This window comes from Rhineura floridana, chromosome 2 (genome assembly GCF_030035675.1).
Source record: "Rhineura floridana isolate rRhiFlo1 chromosome 2, rRhiFlo1.hap2, whole genome shotgun sequence".
In the NCBI taxonomy this organism is placed as follows: domain Eukaryota; kingdom Metazoa; phylum Chordata; class Lepidosauria; order Squamata; family Rhineuridae; genus Rhineura; species Rhineura floridana.
The window spans coordinates 76,379,677-76,405,319 of NC_084481.1; positions in this window are offsets into that span (position 1 = coordinate 76,379,677).

Sequence of the window (25,643 nt, forward strand, 5' to 3'; positions counted from 1 at the left end):
TTAAAGCAGGTTAGTTTGGAGAAAGTCTGCTGGATGCCCTGAGATTAATTCATTTTTAAGAGACATTCTCAAGTTGAGAGACTCCTAGGCCTAGAGATGTAGTCAAGCCAACCTACACCCAATGCCCTTTCTTGCCATGAAAAGGGCCATCTCCAACGCCCCCATTGCATGCTACTGACCAAGAGCAGTGGCAGTGGTGAGGGTCCCATCCATCCCAAAAGAGTTGCTAAGCATAAGAAAGACTTGAACTCTGCCACATGTGCAAGGCACATCTAGAATTGTTGGGCATGATACATTTCCCATTATGCCCAACCACTTAGACATGCCACAGATATACAGCAGATTCATGGCCTTCTTTGATCCAGTGCTCTCCTTGAAATGGATGTGTCCCTCTCAGTTACTCTACCACCTCTGGTAAGTAGCCCCAATGGGGACCAAGAGAAAGAAAGATAGGACTGCAAAGATTCACTGTATCACTCAGATGCAGCCTACTTTTGCAGCCAAATTTTCTTATAGCTTGAAAGTAATTGCTGGACATTTTGCTAACATGCCTTGACTGACATTTGTATGTTTTGGGTTTGTTTGTTTTTTTGAAGTGCTATTAAAATACTATTGGGCCAAGAAAATTAGGACTGGCCCACACAACTCTCATAGCATGGTGAGAAGTAAACAAATAGTAACTCAGCCATCTGAATTTTTCTCCATCTACCTGGAAAGTATGTCACCATATCACCACTTAAACTGGCATTGGGTAACACTTTCTCATGACCCAGCCATGATTGCTACATTATGAGTTCAGTTCCAAGATCATGTGTATCTCCCTTTCATTCCAGGAGCATCACTTGGTGGACTTCACCTTCATTTTTCTCATTTATCTTTGCTATTTTCTGTAGTCCTCAAAATGTCCTTGCAGGTTAGGCCTACAGACATGAATTGTTTATGAAAGTGTATATCATCCTTCAACAGATATATGAAGAGAACTGCCTTTCTAAACCACTGCAAAGCCTATAATTTATTATATATCAGATCTCACAGCATCTGTCACAAGTGGAGTTAACCACCTTTCCTCTCTTTTCCCAACCACTTCTGGATAATCCTTGGCCAATATTGTTTCCATATACAATTTACAGACATCAGTTGCTCTATGATGATGAAATGCCTTATAACCAATATCACCTTTCTATCAGTCAAGCTTCATCTTAAGGAACTCAGCCTATTTCATTTGATGCTAACAGCATCAAACAAGTGGTTTCTCAAATGAAGTGAATTTTCATATATGAAATGCTACATTTCCTCAGGTTGTAGCTGCAGAAGCAAATTGATTTCTTTTTTACTCACTTCTGATTTATATTAAAATCAAATATGTATTCAGGATGAATGGTGGTGATCTCAAATATATATCTATTGAATTGTAATTAAAATGGGTGCCTCTAATTTTTTTATAGACCAGTGGATTGCCACAACAGCTTGTAGAATGAGAGTACTGAGTTGCATATAAGTTTAGCAAAAAATTAAATTGCAACCATTGTTATGATGTAGTTCCTGGATTATGTTTACATATTTATTAATTACATTTATATGCCACTTTACCTCATAGGATCTCAAGGTTGTATACATAAGGCCTGCTTGCATTGGCTACCTGTATGTTTCCGAGCTTGATTCAAGGTGCTGGTTTTAACCTATAAAGCCTTACACGGCTTAGGACCACAATACCTGATGGATCGACTCTCCTGACACGAACCCATCTGTACACTACGCTCCACATCCAAGGCCCTCCTCTGGGTGCCTCCTCCAAGAGAAGCTGGGAGTCTGGCAACAAGGGAGAGGACCTTCTCAGTGGTGGCCCCCAACTTATGGAATGATCTTCCCAACAAGGCGTGCCTGGCTCCAACACTGTTATCTTTTCGGCGCCAGGTCAAGACTTTCCTCTTCTTCCAGGCATTTTAGCATGTGTTTTTAAATTGTTTTAAATTTTTTAAATTGTGTTTTAAATTGTTTTTAAAAGATGTGTTTTATATTTGTTTTTAATGTTTTTAGTTACTGTAAACCGCCCAGAGAGCTTTGGCTATGGGGCGGTATATAAATGTCTTTTAAAATTGTTTTTAATTTTTTTTAATTGTGTTTTAAAATTGGTTTTTGCGTTTTAAAATTTGTGTATTTGTTTTTATTGTTTTTAATTGCTGTAAACCACCCAGAGAGCTTTGACTATGGGGCGGTATATAAATGTAATAAATAAATAAATAAATAAGGTTCCCAGATAGTCTTACAGGATGTTATAGAAAAGTGTGAGGTGAAGAAATGTTCTATTTTCATTATGTTAATTTTCTAGTAAAACATTTCCTGACCTCCCTGAGACCAATCCATGAATAATAATCAAAGATAACCAGTCAAGCTCTTTAATTAGAGAGAACAGAGGCATCTGTAACTGAGCACAGTCTTGCTTTCCCTGTTTGTTCAGGTTCAAAAAATTGTGTGATGCTACGTTTCCTCTAGTTATGGAAAAAACTATAAGTGCTTTTCACCAGTTTGATCTGGTAGGAAGGCCACATCTCTTTCATATTTGGGCATTTTTACTGATAAATTTGTAGCCTTAAGATTTCATAACTTCATGCTGCCATTGAAGACTGTATGGAAGCTATGTGTAGACAGTGCAGAATGTTGTTCCAGAAGGCCTTATCCAAAGTAGTGCTAATTGATGGTCCAGTCAGCACATAGATATCTGCTTGTGCAATGGAACTTTCCTTCCTCCCCTTGCATGCCCCCTAAATCTGTTCTCGGGTTACCTCCAACTCTCTGGGGTAGATTTAGGGAGGGCATGGGGCATGGATGGGGGAAGGAGGGGGAAAGTCCCATTGCACAAGCTGAAATCCTTGCACTTTTGACAGGGCATATTAGTTGGATACTACCTGGAGTCTACACTGGCTATCTATTAGGGCTGTGCACACTCCCCCCTATCTGCCCCATGGCTCCAATCCAGAGGGGTGCATCAGGCAGATCTGCCCTGGGCCAACCTGGGGACCACCTGCCCAGGCTCAGACCCACTCCTGAATGAGTTTGGGGGCAGGGTTCATGTTTAATTAGGAGGGAAAACACAAGAGTGTGTTACCCAGGCCAAGTTGTAATAACCAAGGGCAAGGTTCTTTGCAGATTTGGATAAAATAAAAACACAGATGGGGTGAAAAGTCACAGGTTTATTTACTAAGCAAAGTATAGATGTACAGAAAGTGAAGCATTCAATCTTAAGTTTCTTCTGCTGTTGAAGGACCCTTCAGAATGACAACTAACAGACCCCTGTAGGAGCTTTGGTATGCAGCACACCATCCTAGGATCTTGGGTCTACGCTGAGGGCTTTTTATACTCTTAAATGCTAATGAGCCACACTTACTATTCAGGTTATTGTAACCATGTTTATGTTAACTCATGGGAAGTAGCTCAGATCTGTAGCCAGCCAGTGATTCTTGCCACTTCTAAACAGCAGGTGCAGAGCATGATATAATGAGCTTATTTTGGAAAGAGTCAAGTGGTCTACATCAAAGGGTGACATCAAAGGGAGATACACCCTAGTTGTTTACCTTATTCTCATCAGTATCTCACAATGCTGTAGTCATAACATGGCTGATAAGATACCTACCTGCTATCTGGCACAGTTTCTCACACTGAGTGCTGAGCTTGCAGCTCACAGCAGAGCACTATGAAGCTAATTTAGCTCCTTAAGGAAGGCATTCTACTTACTAGTTCTGGTTAATAATATAATCCTCATATAATGGCTTCTAATAAGTATGGGTTCAAGCCCCTGAATACATTAAACTAGGCGTGCAATAGGGCACATTGCATACATCACTTATATGGCAATACAACCAGTCAGAGAAAGGATCTCTAGGCATGAAAGGTGAAAGCACAGTGTGCCAATATCTAAATCTCCCCGAAATACAATGGTCTTGCGGATTTATGGCACTACAATGTGAAGAAGAGACAATGAGTGTGGGGGAGGGAGACAGTGAGGGCAACAGCTACACCACCACTTCCTAATTCCCTACCAAGCTACAGCCTAGCCATTCATCAATGGGGAAGGAAAGAAGAGGGCAGAAGAAAGTCTGCACTTCAGCCCTCCCACCAGCTAAGCAGCAGAGTGGGGAAGAGAGACAGTGAGGGAGGCAGCTACATCACTGCTTCCTGACTCCCTACCGAATTTCAAAAGAAAAAAATAAACAGAGAAGGTTAATTTACCCTGTGTGGTGCTGTTTTGCAAAGGGCTTTTGAAAACCCTTTGCAAAACAGCAACCCCCAGGATTGCTCACTTGGCTCATGAGCAGAGGGAGGATCCTGCATGATCTAAACCTCCTGGAAATACAATAGTATTCCAGATTTATAGCACTACAATGGGGAGAAGATCCAGTGAGCAGGGGGAGGGACACTGTGAGGGCATGATCCTGCAGGAAAGCCCCTTACAAAATAGCAATTGCACCCCCAGAGGATTACTGCCTCTGCTCATCAGCCATGCCTGACGCTTCTTTCTGCTTGATGCCCTAACCCCTGACAGCTCCAAGTCTCTCTGGGTCATTGAATCCAACCTGTAGTGACCCATGACTGTCAGAACTCAACTTAGCCAAGGCCTGAATATGTCAGAATGGGCCCAATTGGCTCAGGACTCAGCCAAATCCAAAGCACAGCCCCACTATCTATAGTCACCAGGGCACAATCTATCTGGGGTGCTGGTTTTGAGCTACAGAACTTGGTTAGGCTTAAACTCAACTACCTTAGAAATCGAGACCTCCTCTATGGCCTATTATCAGTTTCACAGGTAGATGCAAGTAACTTCTTGTTTTCAGTCACAGTTCCCTATCTTTTGTACACTTCTTCAAAGATCTGACCATGTCCAAAATACCTCCCAACATTGACAAGGAACTAATGTTCAGCTGAAATGCAGGCCACATTGTGCACATATTTGCTTGTCCTTTAAAACATGCCCTTCCATTTTGGCAATTATTTGAGCAGGCATGCAAAAGGACGTGAAAGTATCACCTCTGTGGCCCTGCAGCACGAGCTCAAGTGGTGCAGTAACTTTTTAGCCTGACTCCAGCCTTGGTAGGCTGCTGTTTTGGTCCCATTTTCTTTAACTTGCTTCTTAGATAACAGTGAGTTTTTCACTAAGCCAAACGCAGCTGAACACACTTGAACCATCCTGGCACCAATAAGTTTGGAGTATCACTTCCTTTTTACATTGCAATGTTAATTTTTCTGTTCAGTTTCTAGCCCTTTGTAGATTTTCCACTGGCTATTTTCCTGAATAGCAAGAAGAAGAAAAACATGCTGAGCTATTTATGTTGCTTAGCACCTCCATAGTTTTTGAATGTCTGGTGTTAAATTTAAACACTTTGTTTCTTTTCTTTTATTTACTGTTGCCATATTTTTATAAAAACATGAATATTATTATAATATGTGGCTCTGCTCTTTTAGCAAGAATGTCTGATCTTTGAAAAGAGTAGGTTGGATCCAGACTTGCCTTTCATTGAATGGAAGCGTTCCTTCTGTTCGCAGAAGGGACTGAGATCCAGTAGAGTATTCTACTAGATGAAGGAGGGGGGCAATTTTTGACAATTCCCCTGCAGCCTTCCCCCCCTGTCACCTTTTCCCCTTGCAGCCTTCCGCCCCAGTGCCAGTTAGTACACTGTACCAGGGTATCCCCCTACTCTTTAGATCTTTTCAGAGGGGGAATGAGGAATCAGTAAAAATTGCCTAGCCCTTTCCTCTAGTGCAGGGATGGGGAAACTGGTCCTCCAAATATTGTTGGACTCTAGCTACCATCAGTCCCAGCCACCATGGGAAAGGGGCAGGGATTATGGGAGTTGTAATTCAACAATATTTGTAGGGCCATCAGTTCCCTATATCTACTCTAGCAAGAATGTCCAACACAGTCATAGAAACCCTGGATCCAAGTCACTGAATTTATCTGCAGCTTGTAGGATTATCTCAAATGAGTTTCCTTAAACATGTTTTGATACATAGTTATAACTCTGGTCTTCACTACTTCAGTTTTTACAGTTTAATCCAATTTCCTGGTATACCATTTTTTATATCTTATGTGTGCTGATGTTACTAATGTAGAGTGTATTTTATGAAAAAATTAGAAGTTTACAATTGCATGATCTACTACTTCAAAAACTTCATTTAGTCTATGGCAGTATTTATTTATTTATTTGATTATTCCTGCCCTTTCTCCCATAGGATCACTGGGAGGTTTACAAAAATAAGTTTTAACATATAAAATAAAAATGTAAAGACACCAATATATACAGCCAAAAATATAATCCTCACACTTCTTTTTAAACCCATCACACTTATCAGTCATATTAATATAAATGGGTCTCTAGCATGTGGACACACTGAGCATCCAAAATACATGAGAGGACAGCCTGAAAGCCAGAGTATATGCTATGCAAGGAAATATTGTGGCGATCGCCCTTTCATATTCTCCCAACTGACTCCAGCACACTGTAAAACATCTTTGAGGAAAATCCTTGGAGCACATCACACAGCTGCTAGCCCTCATCAGGGAATGGAACTATGCTTACAGGATGCTTTCTAAGGAGGAAGGAGGAATGTTTTTTGTTTGTTTCTTTGCAAATTTCTCTTTCCCCCTGCAGCCCCCTCACACATTCTGCCAGAATGTTGAGGGCCCGACCAGAACAGCGAGCTGCAGGAGGAAGGAGAAATACGTGAAAATCACCTTCTCCAGTGGGGCCCTCTGCTGGATTTCAATTCCTCCTTTAAAAGGAATGAGCTGTTCAATTTGCAGAAGGGCAACTTGGCATCTAGCTAGTTTAAGCATTGCAAACTTATTATCATTAAAGCCGCCATCCTACCACTAGAGGAAAGCTGGCTGACAGACCTTGGCTGGTAGAGGAGGTTTGTTAGTGGGGTGAAACCTATGCCCCCAGAGGTCCCCTGGTACTCCCGTGGAAATTGCTACTGGTGTAGATGTCCTACTACTGATGTTGTGCCAGTGGTGAGGGGGAAATGAAGCATTATGGGGGAAGTCAGGATGGTTGTGAATTCCTAATATCCAAAGCCCCCTTGTTCCTTGATTTTCCCACAAAATTTGCCCAAACATATGCTAGACCTGGTTATTTCAGCAAGAGGGAAAATGAAAAAAAAATCCCCCTACTCTCCTACACCCTATGGATAGGATCATTTCTCACTGAGATAGCCTGGAGATGGAATCCTCTAGCATATAACTTCACGAGATGCTAGAGAGCTGAGATGTTTAGTTGCTAAAGGGAATAACTAACTGATAAAAATAGCACATTAAATAGAAAATATTTTAAATATATTTATCTGCAGAAGGTTTTAATGCTGTGGGTTGATGTGTTCTATGGTGCTAAGAGTAGGAATTTACAGAACGGTCCTATGTATGCTTGCTTGGAAGTAAGCTCCATTGTGTTCACCCCTTAGGCTGCACTCCTATATGGGGGGGGGAGGAGTTTAATTGAATTTATGAGAGTCTTAGACTCATTTCTAAGAGTCTCCCATGTGGTGCCTTCCAGATGTTATTGAACTACAACTCCAATCAACTCCAGCCATCTTGCCCAATGGTCAGTGATGATGGGAACTGTTGCCTAACAAAAATCTGAAGGGCACCATGTTGACTACTCCTGTTGTAGCTGCACTCCAGAATGGAATTGAATAAGACCTGAGGCTTATGGATTAAAATGATTGACAGAAACATGTGCACTATATTTCCCTAATCACCATTCAAAACTTTTATTGCTGGAAGAAAATATTGTCACAGTAGCAGAAAAAGCTTGAGCTGACAGATATTTTAGCATTTATATTTTGTTGTCCATCTGGTCATAAAGGAAATATTTACCAAACAAAGCCCCTCATTTTTTTTAAAAAAGAAATGAACCTAATTTTAAAATGTTTATCCTAGGCTTTCAGCGTATTTGCCATACAGCAAGCCCTGCCAATTTGGTTCCATAATTAAACGTATTGATGTCCTGAATTGATTTGGCAAATGGATTTTTTTTCAATTTGACCTTCTCAGCCTGCTTTTTCATGTGTGAATCATACAAATGGGTTGCTTCATGCATTATTCCCAAGGAACCTGTGCAATACCCAATGGATATGTACAATATATTCTATGCCTGGAATTTTGAATCATGAAGAATATAAACAAGCTAAGACAAACGTATGCGGTATTAAATGCATTTTTAAAAATAGTTTCAATCTGACAGATCAAGCACAATTTGAGCCAGAGCACACTGGTGGCCTTAGGTTCTGTTCTCCTCAGATACTAGTTTTGGGTCACATGAAAGGGCAGGAAATTGTTAGTTATAGAATTTGTTGTATTTTTACTCCTAGGCAGAGCTCCTTGTGGGATTGTCTGCCTCAGGTGCCAAGATACTGTGCACCTTGACTTGGGGTGGCTGGGGAAGCTTCATTTCTGTTCTGCCTGAAGCATCAAAATGTCTTGAACACATGGGATTTGAGGTGTGTGCAGAGTTCTGTATGGGGCAATAAATAATATTTGGTGGGGTCCAGTGCCGGATTTAGACTTGATGAGGCTCTAAGCTATATAAAGCTTGGAGGCCCTTTGTTAAAAAAATAAACTATATATATATATATATATATATATATATATATATATATATTCAGTACACATAAAATTTTAAAAGCCCCCCCCCCAAAAAATTCTGAATTTTTTTGAGGCCCCTGTGGATTGTGAGGCCCTAAGCTGTAGCTTGTTTAGCTTATGCCTAAATCTGGCACTGGGGGTGGCACATGCAGGGTGGCATTGCTAACCTGGCTTTCCAAAGCTGAGCATTGCTGCCAATTACTGAGAGGGGGAGGGGCAAGGTGAAGGGAGGTCAGTGCTGGGTGGGTGTGGAGGTAGGATCATTGGATTGGCTCTGCTGCTACGCCCACACCACACTGAGCTCCCCACACCTTGCTCCTCTCCCTCCCAGTAATCTGTAGTGATGCTTGGCATTGGGAAACTAGGTGAGCAACACCCGCCCTGCCTGAGCCACCCCACCAACCCTGCTCCCTTTGGTCTTGGATAAATTCCGTGAAAGTCTCTCCATTGTATGCATGAAAGTGCAGCCAATATCGAAAGGAAAGACGAAACATCTGCTCAGATGAAGATATGTGTGCAATTGACCAGTGCTGTTTACATTAGATACTAAGACTGGAGTGAAAAGACATTGTGGAAACCCTATTCTCTTGGAATGAAATCAACTGGGGGGGGGGTACTGATTAACCTCATCACATATGACACAGAGAGCCACAACTGAAACCACAGCTTTAAGAATGTCATATCAATATAATCAGCACTTAAACTGATAAGCAGTTAGGATTCTAGAATTATGCATAATAACTAGGCCATGCTGAGAAGTGAAAAGGTTCACAATACAACGCAAAATCTTTTTCAATGCTGCTTGCCACTTGTCCTCAGCTACTTCTTTCCCCAGTTATCAGTTTCAATATTCTTTTTAAAACAAACAAACCAGGGACTTTTTCCTTAGGCTATCCCACTTAATTAGGGATCATGTAGCCAACATGGTAATGGCACAACAAGCAGCAAGATATAATTGTGTTGTGATGTCAAATCAGGCTGAGCACAGGAAGCATGATCTCACTCTGAATTTGTTGTTGTTGTTATGTGCCTTCAAGTCGATTACGACTTATGGCGACCCTGTGAATCAGTGACCTCCAAGAGCATCTGTCATGAACCACCCTGTTCAGATCTTGTAACTTCAGGTCTGTGGCTTCCTCGATGGAATCAATCCATCTCTTGTTTGGTCTTCCTCTTTTTCTACGCCCTTCTGTTTTCCCCAGCATTATTGTCTTTTCTAATGAATCATGTCTTCTCATGATGTGTCCAAAGTATGATAACCTCAGTTTCATCATTTTAGCTTCTAGTGACAGTTCTGGTTTAATTTGTTCTGATACCCAATTATTTGTCTTTTTCACAGTCCATGGAATGCGCAAAGCTCTCTTCCAACATCACATTTCAAATGAGTTGATTTTTCTCTTATCCGCTTTTTTCACTGTCCAACTTTTACATCCATACTTAGAGATCGGGAATACCATGGTCTGAATGATCCTGACTTTAGTGTTCAGTGATACAAATTTGCATTGGATGACCTTTTCTGGTTCTCTCATAGCTGCCCTCCCAAGTCCTAGCCTTCTTCTGATTTTTTGACTATTGTCTCCATTTTGGTTAATGACTGTGCCAAAGTATTGATAATCCTTGACAAGTTCAATGTCCTTATTGTCAACTTTAAAGTTACATAAATCTTCTGTTGTCATTACTTTAGCCTTTTTGACATTCAGCTATAGTCCTGCTTTTGTGCTTTCCTCTTTAACTTTCATCAGCATTTGTTTCAAATCATTACTGGTTTCTGCTAGTAGTATGGTATCATCTGCATATCTTAAACTATTGATATTTCTCCCTCCAATTTTCACACCTTCTTCATCTTGGTCCAATCCCGCTTACTGTATGTTATGTTCTGAGTATAGATTAAACAAATAGGGTGATAAAATGCACCCCTGTCTCACACCCTTTCCTATTGGGAACCAATCGGTTTCTCCATATTCTGTTCTGACAGTAGCCTCTTGTCCAGAGCATATGTTGCGCATCAGGACAATCAGATGCTGTGGCACCCCCATTTCTTTTAAAGCATTCCATAGTTTTTCATGGTGTACACAGTCAAAGGCTTTGCTGTAATCTATAAAGCACAGGGTGATTTTCTTCTGAAATTTCTTGGTCTGTTCCATTATCCAATGTATGTTTGTGATATGATCTTTGGTACCTCTTCCCTTTCTAAATCCAGCTTGGATGTCTGGCATTTCTCACGCCATATATGGTAAGCGCCTTTCTTGTAGAATCGTGAGTATTACTTTACTTGCATGGGATATTAAGGCAATTGTTCGATAATTACTGCATTCCCTGGGGTCCCCTTTCTTTGGAATTGGGATATATATTGAATGCTTCCAGTCTATGGGCCATTGTTTAGTTTTCCATATTGTTGACAAATGTTTGTCAAAATTTGAACAGATTCAGCCAGTATGCCATCTGTTCCTGGTGATTTGTTTCTTCCAAGTATTTTAAGAGCAGCTTTCACCTCACATTCTAAAATTTCTGGTTCTTCATCATACGGTTCCTCCATAAATGAATCTGTCATCCTGGCATCTCATTTACAGAGTTCTTCAGTGTATTGTTTCCATCTTCCTTTTATTTCATCTCCGTCAGTCAATGTGTTCCCTGGTTGATTCAACATCCCTAATCTTGGTTTCAATTTCCCTTTCATTTCTCTAATCTTTTGGAATAGGGCTCTTGTTCTTCCCTTTTTGTTGTCCCCTTCTATTTCTATACAATAACTATTGTAATAGTTCTCTTTGTCCCTACCTACTAGTTGCTGTATTGTTGCATTTATGGTTCTGACTGTGTTTCTATCTCCTCTTGCTTTTGCTTTCCTTCTCTCTTTAACCATTTTAAGAGTTTCTTCAGTCATCCATTGTGGTCTTTCTCTCTTTTTAACGAGAGGAATTGTCTTTTTGCATTCTTCCCTGATAACGTCTCTGACTTCATAGTTCTTCTGGTTCTCTGTCAACTGAGTTTAAAGCCTCAAATCTGTTCCTTATTTGATCTTTATATTCTTCTGGGATGTTATTTAAATTGTATTTTGGCATTATGATTGCTTTGTTGTTTTTCTTTAGCTTTACTCTGATTTTCGATATGACCAGTTCATGATCTGTACCGCGGTCTGCTCCTAGTCTGAATAGGCTTCCTAATAAGAACATAAGAACATAAGAAGAGCCTGCTGGATCAGGCCAGTGGCCCATCTAGTCCAGCATCCTGTTCGCACAGTGGCCAACCAGGTGCCTGGAGGAAGCCCGCAAGCAGGACCTGAGTGCAAGAACACTCTCCCCTCCTGAGGCTTCTGGCAACTGGTTTTCAGAAGCATGCTGCCTCTGACTAGGGTGGCAGAGCACAGCCATCATGGCTAGTAGCCATTGATAGCCCTGTCCTCCATGAATTTGTCTAATCTTCTTTTAAAGCCATCCAAGCTGGTGGCCATTACTGCATCTTGTGGGAGCAAATTCCATAGTTTAACTATGTGCTGAGTAAAGAAGTACTTCCTTTTGTCTGTCCTGAATCTTCCAACATTCAGCTTCTTTGAATGCCCACGAGTTCTAGTATTATGAGAGAAGGAAAAGAACTTTTCTCTATCCACTTTCTCAATAATAAATAATAATAAATTTTATTTGTTAGTCGCCTATCTGTTCGACTGAAAAAACACTCTAGTCAACTTACATAACATTTTAAAATGCAATATAAAACAACATATTCATCAATCAATCTAACATCATAAAAACAGCAATTTATAGATACAAAAAACTACTCCACCCCAATATTCTTATAGGCCTGCCTGAATAGCCAGGTCTTTAAGGCTCAGCGAAAACTCAACAGGGAGGAGGCATGTCGGAGATCGTAGGGGAGAGAATTCCAGAGGGTGGGGGCCACCACCGAGAACGCGCTCTCTCTGGTCCGCACCAGCCTAGCTGCTTTGACTGGTGGGACCGAGAGAAAATCCTACGTGGCTGATCTTGTAAGGCGGCCTATTTGGTGATACTGGAGGTGGTCCTTCAGATAAACTGGACCAGAACTGTATAGGGTTTTAAAGGTCAACACCAACACCTTGAATTGGGCTCGGTAGGCCACTGGTAACCAGTGTAGATCTAACAACACCGGAGTGATGTGATCCCGGCGGCGGCTATGCTTAATCAAGCGTGCCGCCGCATTCTGTACCAGTTGTAGCTTCCGGACCGTTTTCAAGGGTAACCCCACATAGAGCGCATTACAATAGTCCAAGCGAGAGGAGACCAGGGCATGTATCACTCGTGGGAGAAGATGTATAGGAAGGTAGGGCCACAGCCGTTGTATCAGATGTAATTGATACCAAGCTGCCCGACTCACTGCCGAAACCTGAGCCTCCATGGACAGCTGGGAGTCAAGAATGACCCCTAGGCTGCGGACCTGGTCTTTTAGGGGTAATTTCACCCCATTAAGCACCACGTCGATGTCTCCCAACCTTCCCTTATCACCCACGAGTAGCACCTCAGTCTGATCAGGGTTTAGCTTCAGCCTATTCTCGCCCATCCATCCACTTACGGACTCCAGGCACTTGGACATGGTTTTCACAGCCAACTCTGGTGAAGATTTGAATGAGAGATAGAGCTGAGTGTCATCCGCATATTGGTGACACTGCAGCCCAAAACTCCTGATGATAGCTCCCAGCGGCTTCATATAGATGTTAAATAGCATGGGGGAGAGGATAGAACCCTGTGGCACACCACAGTTAAGAGGCCAAGGGTCTGAAACCTCATCCCCCAATGCCACCCGTTGGTATCTACCTGAGAGATAGGAATGGAACCACCGTAAAACAGTGCCCCCTATTCCAATCCCTTCAGGCAATTTAACAAGATACCCTGGTCAACGGTATCAAAAGCCGCTGAGAGGTCGAGGAGGACAAGGAAGGTATATTCACCCTTATCCAATGCCCTCCTCATATCATCCACCAGAGCGACCAAGGCTGTTTCAGTTCCATGTCCAGTCCTGAAGCCCGATTGGAATGGATCTAAATAATCTGCTTCATCCAAGTGTGTCTGTAATTGCTTGGCCACCGCTCGCTCTATCACCTTGCCCAAGAATGGTAAATTAGAGACTGGGCGGAAGTTATTCAACTCTTGGGGATCCAAGGAGGGTTTTTTCAGGATAGGTTTTATTACCGCCTCCTTGAGGGCTAATGGCACTGCACCCTCTTCCAAGGATGCATTGACCACTGCCTTGATCCCTTCGCCCAGTCTTTCTTTACAGCTCATAATGAGCCAAGAAGGGCAAGGATCCAGCAGACAGGTGGTTGGCTTCAAGAGCACCTTGTCCACGTCCTCAGCGAGGAGAGGCTGAAACCGATCCCATTGGACCGGAATGCAACTGGCTGACTCTGGCCCACTTCTTGTATCCACGGCATGCGGAATCATGCTCTTCAGGTGCTTGATTTTATCAGCAAAGTGTCCAGCAAATAAGTCACAGGAGGCTTTAGAATGTTCCATTGGTTCCTGAGCAACCGGACCGACCAGGCTCCGGACCACTTGGAACAGCCTCCTGGGACAGCACTCTGCCGATGCAATAGAGGCAGCGAAGAATTGTCTCTTCGCTGCCTTTGTTGCCACCTGGTAGGCTGCTATTGCTGCTCTAACCAGTGTCCGATCATCTTCAGTGCAAGATTTCCGCCACCGGCGCTCTAGTAATGTCACCTCCTGCCTCAGACCTCGCAACCGTGGTGTGTACCATGGTGCTGTCTGAGTCCTATTCAGGGGGAGAGGACGCTTCAGAGCCACCCGGTCTACCGCCCTAGTGATTTCCCTATTCCACTCCCCCACCAGGGTTTCGACTGGGTGCCCTTCAGCAAACTCCAAATCCCCCAGTGCAGTCAGGAATCCTTTAGATTCCATCAGGCGTCTGGGGTGGACCATCCTAATGAGTCCTTGACCCCTGCAGAGGGTGTGTGGCATTGAGAGGTCCATATTCACCAGGTGGTGATCTGACCATGACACGGGGTTAGAATGAATAGCCCCCATTTCCAGAGCACTTACCTCCCCGCCCGAGACAAACACAAGGTCAATGGCATGACCGGCTACATGGGTGGGCCTGGTATTACTAAGGTGCAGTTCCCAAGAAGCCATGGTTTCAATGAAATCCTGAGGTGCCCCCATGAGAACAGCATCAGCATGTACGTTAAAGTCCCCCAGAACCAACAGGTTAGGGGAGAGCAATTGCACAGCCGAGACCATCTCGAGCACCTTGGCCAGGGAGTCTACTGTGCAGCGGGGTGGGCGGTACACTAGTAGAATCCCTAAACTGCCCTTTGGGACCAACCTCCAGTACATGCCATCAACAAACTTGGTCTCCGGAAGGAGGGGCCTGGTGAAAACCAAGGACCCTCGATATATAACTGCCACACCCCCTCCCCGCCTACCAATCCTCGGTTGTTGTGCATATCGGAAACCAGCCGGACACATGGCCTCAAGTATGGGAGCTGAGGCCTCGTCCAGCCAGGTCTCAGTAATACATACCAGATCTGGGTCCTCATCCAGGATCATATCATGGATGATGGAGGTCTTCTGTACCACAGATCTGGCGTTGCATAACAACAGCCGAAGATTGGATGGAGTCCTGCATCCCCCAGTTATCTTCTGGTTGTGAATAGGCCTGCAACAAGGGATGGGTATGATGTATCTATCCCTTGTTCCCCTAGATTGGCGTGGCCTACCACCACCCCTCCAGGATCTGCCGCCCAGCCGTTTAATGTGGTGGCCCCCCAATCCTCCCACAACAAATCCTCCCCCAATCCTCCCACATGCATAATTTTATACACTTCTATCATGTCTCCTCTGACCCGCCTTTTCTCTAAACTAAAAAGCCCCAAATGCTACAACCTTTCCTCATAAGGGAGTCGCTCCATCCCCTTGATCATTCTGGTTGCCCTCTTCTGAACCTTTTCCAACTTTATAATATCCTTTTTCAGATGAGGCAACCAGAACTGTACACAGTATTCCAAATGCGGCCGCACCATAGATTTATACAACGGCATTATGATATCGGCTGTTTTATTTTCAATACCTTTCCTAATTATCGCTAGCATGGAATTTGCCTTTTTCACAGCTGCTGCACACTGGGTCGACATTTTCATCGTGCTGTCCACTACAACCCGAGGTCTCTCTCCTGGTCGGTCACCGCCAGTTCAGACCCCATGAGCGTATATGTGAAATTCAGATTTTTTGCTCCAATATGCATAATTTTACACTTGTTTATATTGAATTGCATTTGCCATTTTTCCGCCCATTCACTCAGTTGGGAGAGGTCTTTTTGGAGCTCTTCACAATCCCTTTTTGTTTTAACAACCCTGAACAATTTAGTGTCGTCAGCAAACTTGGCCACTTCATTGCTCACTCCTAATTCTAGGTCATTAATGAACAAGTTGAAAAGTACAGGTCTCAATACCGATCCTTGAGGGACTCCACTTTCTACAGACCTCCATTGGGAGAACTGTCCATTTATTCCTACTCTCTGCTATCTGCTTCTTAACCAATTCCTTATCCACAAGAGGACTTCTCCTCTTATTCCATGACTGCTAAGCTTCCTCAGAAGTCTTTGGTGAGGTACCTTTTCAAAAGCTTTTTGAAAGTCTAAATACACTATGTCCACTGGATCACCTCTATCTATATGCTTGTTGACACTCTCAAAGAATTCTAATAGGTTACTGAGACAGGACTTTCCCTTGCAGAAGCCATGCTGGCTCTGCCTCAGCAAGGCTTGTTCTTCTATGTGCTTAGTTAATCTAGCTTTAATCATACTTTCTACTAGTTTTCCAGGGACAGAAGTTAAGCTAACTGGCCTGTAATTTCCAAGATCCCCCTTGGATCCCTTTTTGAAGATTGGCATTACATTTGCCACTTTCCAGTCCTCAGGCACGGAGGAGGACCCGAGGGACAAGTTACATATTTTAGTTAGCAGATCAGCAATTTTATATTTGAGTTCTTTGAGAACTCTCGGGTGGATACCATCCGGACCCAGTGATTTGTCAGTTTTTATATTGTCCATTAAGCCTAGAACTTCCTCTCTCGTTACCACTATTTGTCTCAGTTCCTCAGAATCCCTTCCTGCAAATGTTAGTTCAGGTTCAGGGATCTGCCCTATATCTTCCACTGTGAAGACAGATGCAAAAAATTCATTTAGCTTCTCTGCAATCTCCTTATCGTTCTTTATTGCACCTTTGACTCCCTTATCATCCAAGGGTCCAATCGCCTCCCTAGATGGTCTCCTGCTTTGAATGTTTTTATAGAATTTTTTGTTGTTGGTTTTTATGTTCTTAGCAATGTGCTCCTCAAATTCTTTTTTAGCATCCCTTATTGTCTTCTTGCATTTCTTTTGCCAGAGTTTGTGTTCCTTTTTATTTTCTTCATTCCGACAAGACTTCCATTTTCTGAAGGAAGACTTTTTGCCTCTAAGAGCTTCCTTGACTTTGCTCATTAACCATGCTGGCATCTTCTTGGCCCTGATGCTACCTTTTCTGATCTGCGGTATGCACTCCAGTTGAGCTTCTAATATAGTGTTTTTAAACAACTTCCAAGCATTTTCAAGTGATGTGACCCTCCGGACTTTGATTTTTAGCTTTCTTTTTACCAATCCCCTCATTTTGTAAAGTTTCCTCTTTTGAAGTCAAATGTGACCGTGTTGGATTTTCTTGGCAATTGGCCATTTACATGTATGTTTAATTTAATAGCACTATGGTCACTGCTCCCAATCGGTTCAACAACACTTACATCTCGCACCAGGTCCCGGTCCCCACTGAGGATTAAGTCCAGGGTTGCCGTCCCTCTGGTCAGTTCCATGACCAACTGGTCTAGGGCATAGTCATTTAGAATATCTAGAAATTTTGCTTCTATGTCATGGCTGGAACACATATGCGGCCAGTCTATGTCTGGGTAGTTGAAGTCATCCATTACTACCACATTTCCTAGTTTGGCTGCTTCCTCAATTTCATATCTCATCTCCAGGTCTCCCTGAGCATTTTGATCAGGGGGACGATAGATCGTTCCCAGTATTAAATCCCTCCTGGGGCATGGTATCACCACCCACAATGATTCTGCGGAGGAGTCCGCCTCTTATGGGGTTTCGAGCTTGCTGGATTCAATGCCTTCTTTCACGTAGAGAGCGACTCCGCCACCAATACGTCCTTCCCTGTCCTTCCGATATAGTTTATATCCAGGGATAACCGTATCTCACTGGTTTTCTCCATTCCACCGGGACTCCGTTATGCTCACTATATCAATGCTCTCCTCTAAGACCAAGCACTCCAGTTCTCCCATCTTGGTTCAGAGGCTTCTAGCATTAGCGTACAGGCATTTGTAAGCCGTGTCTCTCTTCAAGTGTCTTTGGCACTTTTGGTTTGGCCTGTGGTAATTGCCACATTACCAATCAAGTAGTTTTGCTTCCCCTCATTCTGAATAAACAAGTACTTGCACCCAATTTTACAGTCTGCCACCACCTCCTGAAAAATGCTATTTTGGCCAGGTGGGTTATTTCACAGTGGGTGGTCCCCGCCTTCATAAAGCACCTCCCCCATCATGCCTCACCTCTAATAATAATGTTTATAGCTTCTTTCATATGCCCTATGTTCCACAGTTATCGTGTTGTGTACAATCAGGACAACTAAGTGTAAGAGGCTATTATTCCTTTCTCAGGTGTGGAATGGAGGCAGAGAGTGATATCCACAAGTGTACTTATAAATGAGATGGTGGATAAGCAGAAAATTCAAACAAACTCTTCCATGTTCAGGCTAACCATTGAAATTCATTGACTCTGTCTTATGACCCTTCTTTGTAGAGATGGTATGAGGTCTTAGGAGTGCTTATTTAGTGCACCAAAGTCCCATAACCCAGTACAACCAAATCTGATTCCTCTCCAGTTGACATGATACAGCTGGTACAAATGCTGTGCATTCTGCATGGAGGAAACACAACACAAGCAGATGACATGGTAGGGCAGTTGTGCCCACCTGACCTCTGCCCAGTCATGTTGCTGCTGCTTTCTGGGAGGTCGAGATGGAGAGGTGAGATGTCGGCAAGGTTGGAGTGAAGCAAACACACCAGCAGGAGCACCAGATTGACTCCACCTGTGCTTTTGCCTTGCACCAACTTCACCACCACTGTGCCGCTCCCCTTCAGCCTCCCAGTTAGCAGCAGCAGCACAAATAACCAGAGGTCAGGTGAATGACAGCACCCTCACCTTCCCCTACTGAAACACACTGTACCTCTTCTTAGCAATATCAATTCCTGCATTTTCATTTGTATTCTATGCCAATGAATAAACCAGTGGCAAAGGAAAATTCCTGTGCCGCTCTCCTCTTCCTTGACTGCAATGTATTTTCTTGCTTAAATGTAAAAAAATAACTTCCATTTTTACCAGTTCTATCTACTGTCAGCAACAAAAAGGATAAGTAAAAATGACATTCAGTGCAAGGAAATTAGACTTTCCATTCTGTGGGAAAGCACATTTTGGGAGAAAACAAATAACTTGTTTGAATAATCAACTGCACCAAACAGGCTAAAGTGCACACAGACAACTTTGGGACATTTGTTTTGGTGAACTATGAAAGAATGCAAGGACAAATTATATTAGCCTAGTCTAAGTGCTGCAATATTCCGAATGAATTCAACTGACACCATTTAAACATTAAAAGCACAAACTGTTTTAAAGATTCTACTTCAGTTTTCAAATGCTTCCTTACCTTGCCCTTTTTGAAATAAAAGCACTCTGTTAAAAGTACTGTAGCATTCAGATGCCATCATTTATGTTTCTTTCTATTTTAAATTTCCTATTCCTGTTTTCTAATGTTAAAGAACCATTTGTTCTAGTAAGTTTTTACCAGGCAATGGTTTTACATAGCCCTTCCTAGGGGTTTTTTTTATGCTTAACGAGAAATAAACAGAAAGGTACTGCAACAGTTACGAACAAGTATGAGAATTTTACAGTGAAACTATTCTTTTTTGGACATCACTATCTGTACATCTAATCTGCCATTTGGACTAGCAGACAACACTGTAGAACTAGAAAAAGTTGCATTGCAGCTTCCAGGTGTCAAGCATGCTTAATCTGGTGACATTTGAAAAATTCTGTGGATTGGATCCAGATAACTATATAAGTAGTTGTATGTGCCCAAGTGGGGGTTGGATTTATGTTTTTCAAAGAGAAGCCTAACTCATGCTCATTGTGAAGCTGATGGAACTTTCAAAAGCAATTTGTGAAGATTGTATGTGTCACAGCACCCCAGCTTCCCTGGGGCTTGGGCTGTGTTGGGAATGGGAGTTCCTAGCCAAACAGAGTGCACCCCTCTGCTTGTCCACCATTTGCCTTAGACTCTATGGCTGCCCCAAGTAGAAGAGCTATTTTTCCACAAGGTTGCTTTTCACCAATCAACTGAAAAATCCCTTTTGTGTCTCCTCAAGAACAATTCAAAGTAGTATATGACATGGCTTTTAGACATGGGTGATGTATGAACAGAGGCCACAAGGTTTTTACAAAACTAAGTTAAAAGTTTACTAACAAGATAAAAATAGTTCTTTGGAAAAAAGATTTAACATAGGAACAGTTACCAGTATACACATCTTCCCGCTCGAAGCAAAAGACCAAATAAAGGAAGGGTTAAATGCAAACCAAATATCTAGACATAGTCCCTAAAGTTATAAGCTTATGTTAGGTTTGCCAATTCTTCTGGCCGTAGGTTAACCTATCATTATGAGATCCAACCTTGCTCTGAATCCCAAAAGTGGACACTAGCAGATATAGCCTGGGCCTTCGTGGCTAACATGCCCCAAAATACACAAGTACAAGGAAGCTTACGGCTCTTAATTCTTAACTCTAGACGTAGCCTACATGTAATCTGCCCCATCCTCAATGAACTCTACTATATCCCACCTTGATCCCCAGACAGGTCCAGTTTAATGAGTTAACCCCATAATCCCCGAACATATTTGTATGCAAGATTTATTTTTATATATCAGAATAGTCCATTTCCTTCACATCATGTTATCTTTATTTTTGTTTTTAAATCTAACATTCTATTGCACTTACACAATCATTTGGATGCACTAAAAAGTATCTCTTTCAATTTTGGCTTGCCTAGAAATACTCTAAAGATGAATTCAGTGCACTGATTTTTCGCTGCCAGGAATCCCCACCTCCAATCAAATCTTACATTGCCAGGTTATTTTTATTTGATTTGATTTTTGGGACTAGATATGGTGAATAATGGGGGAGTGCATCAGCTATGTGTGTTCCCAGAATTATGAGGCAAATCAGGGTGATTCAGATCACACACTATCAAGGCATCTCAGGACTTCCTAAGCTTCCAAGTGGCACTGTGGTTTCAACTCTCCCGAAAATGTGAGAAACAAAACTAATCTGGCTAATAGCACTAGTAATAGTAATAGCACTAGTCAAAGCAGATTGTAATGCCATTGGGGGATAGAGCAGCAACTAGCATAGGTCAACAGTCACCAATCTTTGTCACAGGCACTTCCTGCGATTTGCACCAATGTCTAATGGATATACACATTCTCAAGAGCAGACAAAGCACAAAACTACAGAATGTACACAAAGTGCTTTGCCTGCGCTTCAAAGCAATTATTAGGAATTGTATCTCTTCATCAAGCATTGGTGCAAAGATACAGGAAGCATCATAGCTGACCTCCCCCTCTCCTTGCAAGGAAGGAGAGGGTGGAGAAAGCTCCCGTGGTGGCAGTGATGGCTGCTTTCAGCCAAGTTCCTTGAATCCGTGCATCTGCCTGTTTGTCCCCCTCCTACTGCTTCTGACTTTGTGTTTGTATGTGTGCCTGCCTGGATATGTAAATTGTGTAATCTGCATCCATGTCTGCCTGCCTGGATATATGTTCCCCCTTGGCTGAGTGTGTGTATGTTATGTGTGTTCCATAAGTGTGTGTGCATGTGAGTAGGCATGTGCGCTGGCATGCATCACTCAGAGGGATTGCGTCCACTCGATGTGGTCCTTGAATTGAAAAAGATTAGCTACCCTGGTCTACAGAGTGTAGTGTTTGCATCATTTTTAGCCATATGGACAGAAAAGAAGAAGATAGGGCCTGTTTACATGCCCAAAAAATCTGCATCTGATGCTTTTTGCAGATCCTTTTAATTTGGACCGTTTACTTGACATTTTACCCAATGCGCATGCATTCTACTGCTTTTGCCTTTAACTCCAGATTAAATGGATGCGACAAAAACCAGCATTTGCTTTTAAAATCCGCACCTGCTTCTACTGTGTTTTACCTTTTAAGCGCTTCTTCTGGCTGCACAGTTTCTTCGCCATTAGATCCTCCCTTTTCTCCGCCCATTTAATTGTCTCTGGGTGTCATTTTGTTTCCTGCGGTTGACAAAGCAACTTCCAGTTGCTCTTGCCTTCCTTTCTCCTGTTTACTCCCGCTTCCCCCCAATACATTTCCTCCCCCACTCCTTTAAACAAAATCACATTCCCCACCCCTTCATCGAGGGTAGAAGGGCTGGAGCTCATAAAATTCCTTCCTCGGAGCTGTGGTTTTGGCGCTGTTGTTTACGTCTAGCGTGTGTGTGAGAGAGTGTGAGAAAGTGTGTGTGTGGAGGACCTCTTCTGTCTCGTAGCATCCCTCCGCTCCCCCCCAAAGCTGGATCTCTCCCCCCCCTTCGGGCTGATGCATGTGCCCTTTTCACAGCCATGGTGAGAGGAGGCTGGCGAAGGCGCTGCTGGGGTAATTTATAAGCACTCAAAAGCGCAGGGGAAAGGTGAGCTGCCTTGGCGTCTCATCCCAGCATCTGCTCCACTCACGATGAGCAATAATATTAAACAGTCAACGCTTCCTTCCTTCCTTTATTTATTTATTTATTTGTTGTATTTGTATACCGCCCCACAGCCGAAGCTCTCTGGGCAGTTTACAGCAACTAAAAACATCAAAAACAAACATACAAATTTAAAACACATCTTTTAAAAACAATTTAAAACACAATTTTAAACAATTTTAAAAACACATGCTAAAGTGCCTGGGAGAAGAGGAAAGTCTTGACCTGGTGCCGAAAAGATAACAGTGATGGTGCCAGGCGCATCTCGTCAGGGAGATCATTCCATAATTTGGGGGCCACCACTGAGAAGGCCCTCTCCCTTGTTGCCACCCTCCGAGCTTCCCTCAGAGTAGGCACCCGGAGGAGGGCCTTAGATGTTGAGCGTAGTGTATGGGTGTGTAGTAGTTGCTTTTAATGTCTGTCTAAAGATAATTGTTTGGGGGTTTTTATGTTTCCCAGAACGCATGCTGAAGTTTGTCCCGGGGTGCCAAAGGCACACCAATCTTGCGCAGGGACAGCCTAACAGCCACGGGTGGGAGCGATTCCCTTTCTTTCAAGCGCCTATTCCTTTGTTTAGGGAAACACCGCCCCTTCTCCACCTTCACAGTTAACATGCTAATGTGCGGGCGTGGCAACAAGGAAATGCTGATAGCAATAAACGCATACGAGCGTGAATGCTACAAAGAAAAACAGCCAATTTATTCATAGCGAGGGCGGAAGTATGTGAACTGTCAAAATCAATTGCGATGGGAAAAGCAGCATTTTTAATGAGGATCTGGGGTCCCATGTAAACAAGCCCTAGTGTCTGATTGCTGTAGAACAGTAAATGACAATTCTTCAGGTACTGACTATGAAGTATATTTACATTTGCTGCTGAATATGTGTCAAAAAAGATATGCATGTTACTGAGATATCTTGCAGAGTTCACATGTCTCAGTTTGATTATTCTGATACTGCCTTTCATACTTTTCTTGGCTGGATTACTAGAGACTGATAAGGACAAAGAGATAAAGGCAATGAAAATAAAGGCCTCATTCACATGAAAATTTAAGTATATTTCACAGATTAATCAGCTGCAGGATTTGAATTCTTCTCTGTTTCCGTTGTGTTCATTAATGCAAACCATAGCTGAGCATGGTCTTGTTTATCAAGGACTTCATTTTTAATGAAGATGTTGTCCTGTGGGCATGTGGTGAACATAGATTTATACACAGAAACAGAGGCTAATGAAAAAAGCAATATGCTTCCCTACATTGTCCCACACTATAAAGCATCCCAACGGAACTTGGCTTGTAAACATTACTATGCACCATGAATTAAATACTTGGCACATTGCTAACACTTTGCATTTCAGATGTGAGCAGCACCATTCTTGGCAGATGCATCATCTTCACCAAGGAAAAAAAATCACTAGGAGTGCAGTTCAAAATATCCACAAAATTATACAACTAGATTATATATGTTTGTTTTCCCTGTCTCTTTCCCTGGTGCATATCCTAGATGTGTATAAGTGTTCCAGAACTAAGTAATGTTAATAATTATTTCAATCCTATAAGTTGTTGTTAAATGAGTAGCAAGCTGCATAAATAACATTTAAACACAAAGCCAAATATTGAAGCAGAACTACAAAGCAGATGGGCATTACTAAGTAGATCTTGAAACCAACATCAAAGATCTTTTTCATTATATTCCAAACTTGGATATAATTTGCACATTATCTGAATATCCAGAATAGGTTTATAATAATACAGATAAAATACTAATAGCTCTGTTAGCAATTCAGTTGCTTAACTAACATCCAAGGTATAACTCGGCTATGTCCTTCATAACCAGGCTCAGTAATTTTTTTAGCTCACAAGGAATCAGCTAAATCAAATGTTTAGCTTTTCAAGTTCTCCCTGGAGTGTGTGGCTGCCAGAAAAAAGCAGTTTGCCTCAGTGTCTAAAGTCTCAGTATTCAACCCAAAAGATGAACTTTGACTTTCTGTATAGACTTTTATTATAGGTGAGCTTTAGCCTTCATCCTCCCTCTGAAGGCTCCTTTCTCAGATGCTCTCACAGTGATAGCAGGTCATGCCTCTTAAGGCTAGTAAGGATTTACATATCTGGCTGCAGTTTCCCAGCTACAATTACCAGTACACAATATATACACACATTTCCCTAGACAAGCAGAGGCTGCCCTACTTCAATTTCAGGGAACATTCCATACATATAATTCTAATTTGCATATGGAGCTTTTCCTAAGCTGTTTTAGAAAACTCGGAAACAGGAGGCAGGATTGCACAAATAATTAACTGTCATTATCAAGATCCACTTTATACACTTGCCTGTCTCAAAATCCTTTTCATAGTGGAAGACCCTGCATATGTTAGAACCAGGTTTATCTTAATATTTTATATATGTCCACTCCTCAAGTACACAAAGTAGATCATCTGCCAGGGGAGCTTATAGTCACATGTGAAAACCCTTTTAGCTTATATATCTCATATATTTATTTCTTATATATGTGGTGGGACCATTGTCTACTCCTCAAAAACACACAAAAAAGCAGTGGAGCCCTTAGTTGTAAGTGAAAGCCCAAAAAACATATTCATCATTTGCTGATGCAAGTTTCTTCTCCTTTCTTGTCATCACCTTCCTTATGTTCATTCAGTTACTCCTCTCTGGGGCTTGTGGCTTGCCCTGTGCAGGATAGGTTCCCAGGAATAGTAGCAACAGCTAGATGAACATAATAGTGCATGCAGTCAATCCAGTCTGTGCATTCACCAGCATGCTGTGGGACACACCTGCTGAGGGCTGGTCAGGTAGCGCAGGGAAAGAGGTCTCCAATGCAATAATACAAATCTCTCCATTTCATACATTTTCCCTTTCTTCCTTCCTTCCTTCTCCCATTTTTCTTTCAGTTTTGAAAGTTATGCATTTGCTCTGTCCAGCGCTGCAGTCCAGCTCCATCACAGTTAGGAAAGGGGTATAAAATGATATCTTCAGCTTTCTGAAAGTGGCACAGCTCAGTAGAGACCCAGAGACATTTTTGTCAGTTTCACTCCCTGAAATTGACATAACATTTCCCTCAACTATATCCTATCAAAGAAGGTTGGTATAAAGTGATAAAAATCACAGAAGAATAAAATCAGTTGGGATGCACTTGGCAAAGCCATGTGTGTAAACCTAGAGAGAGAGAGAGAGAG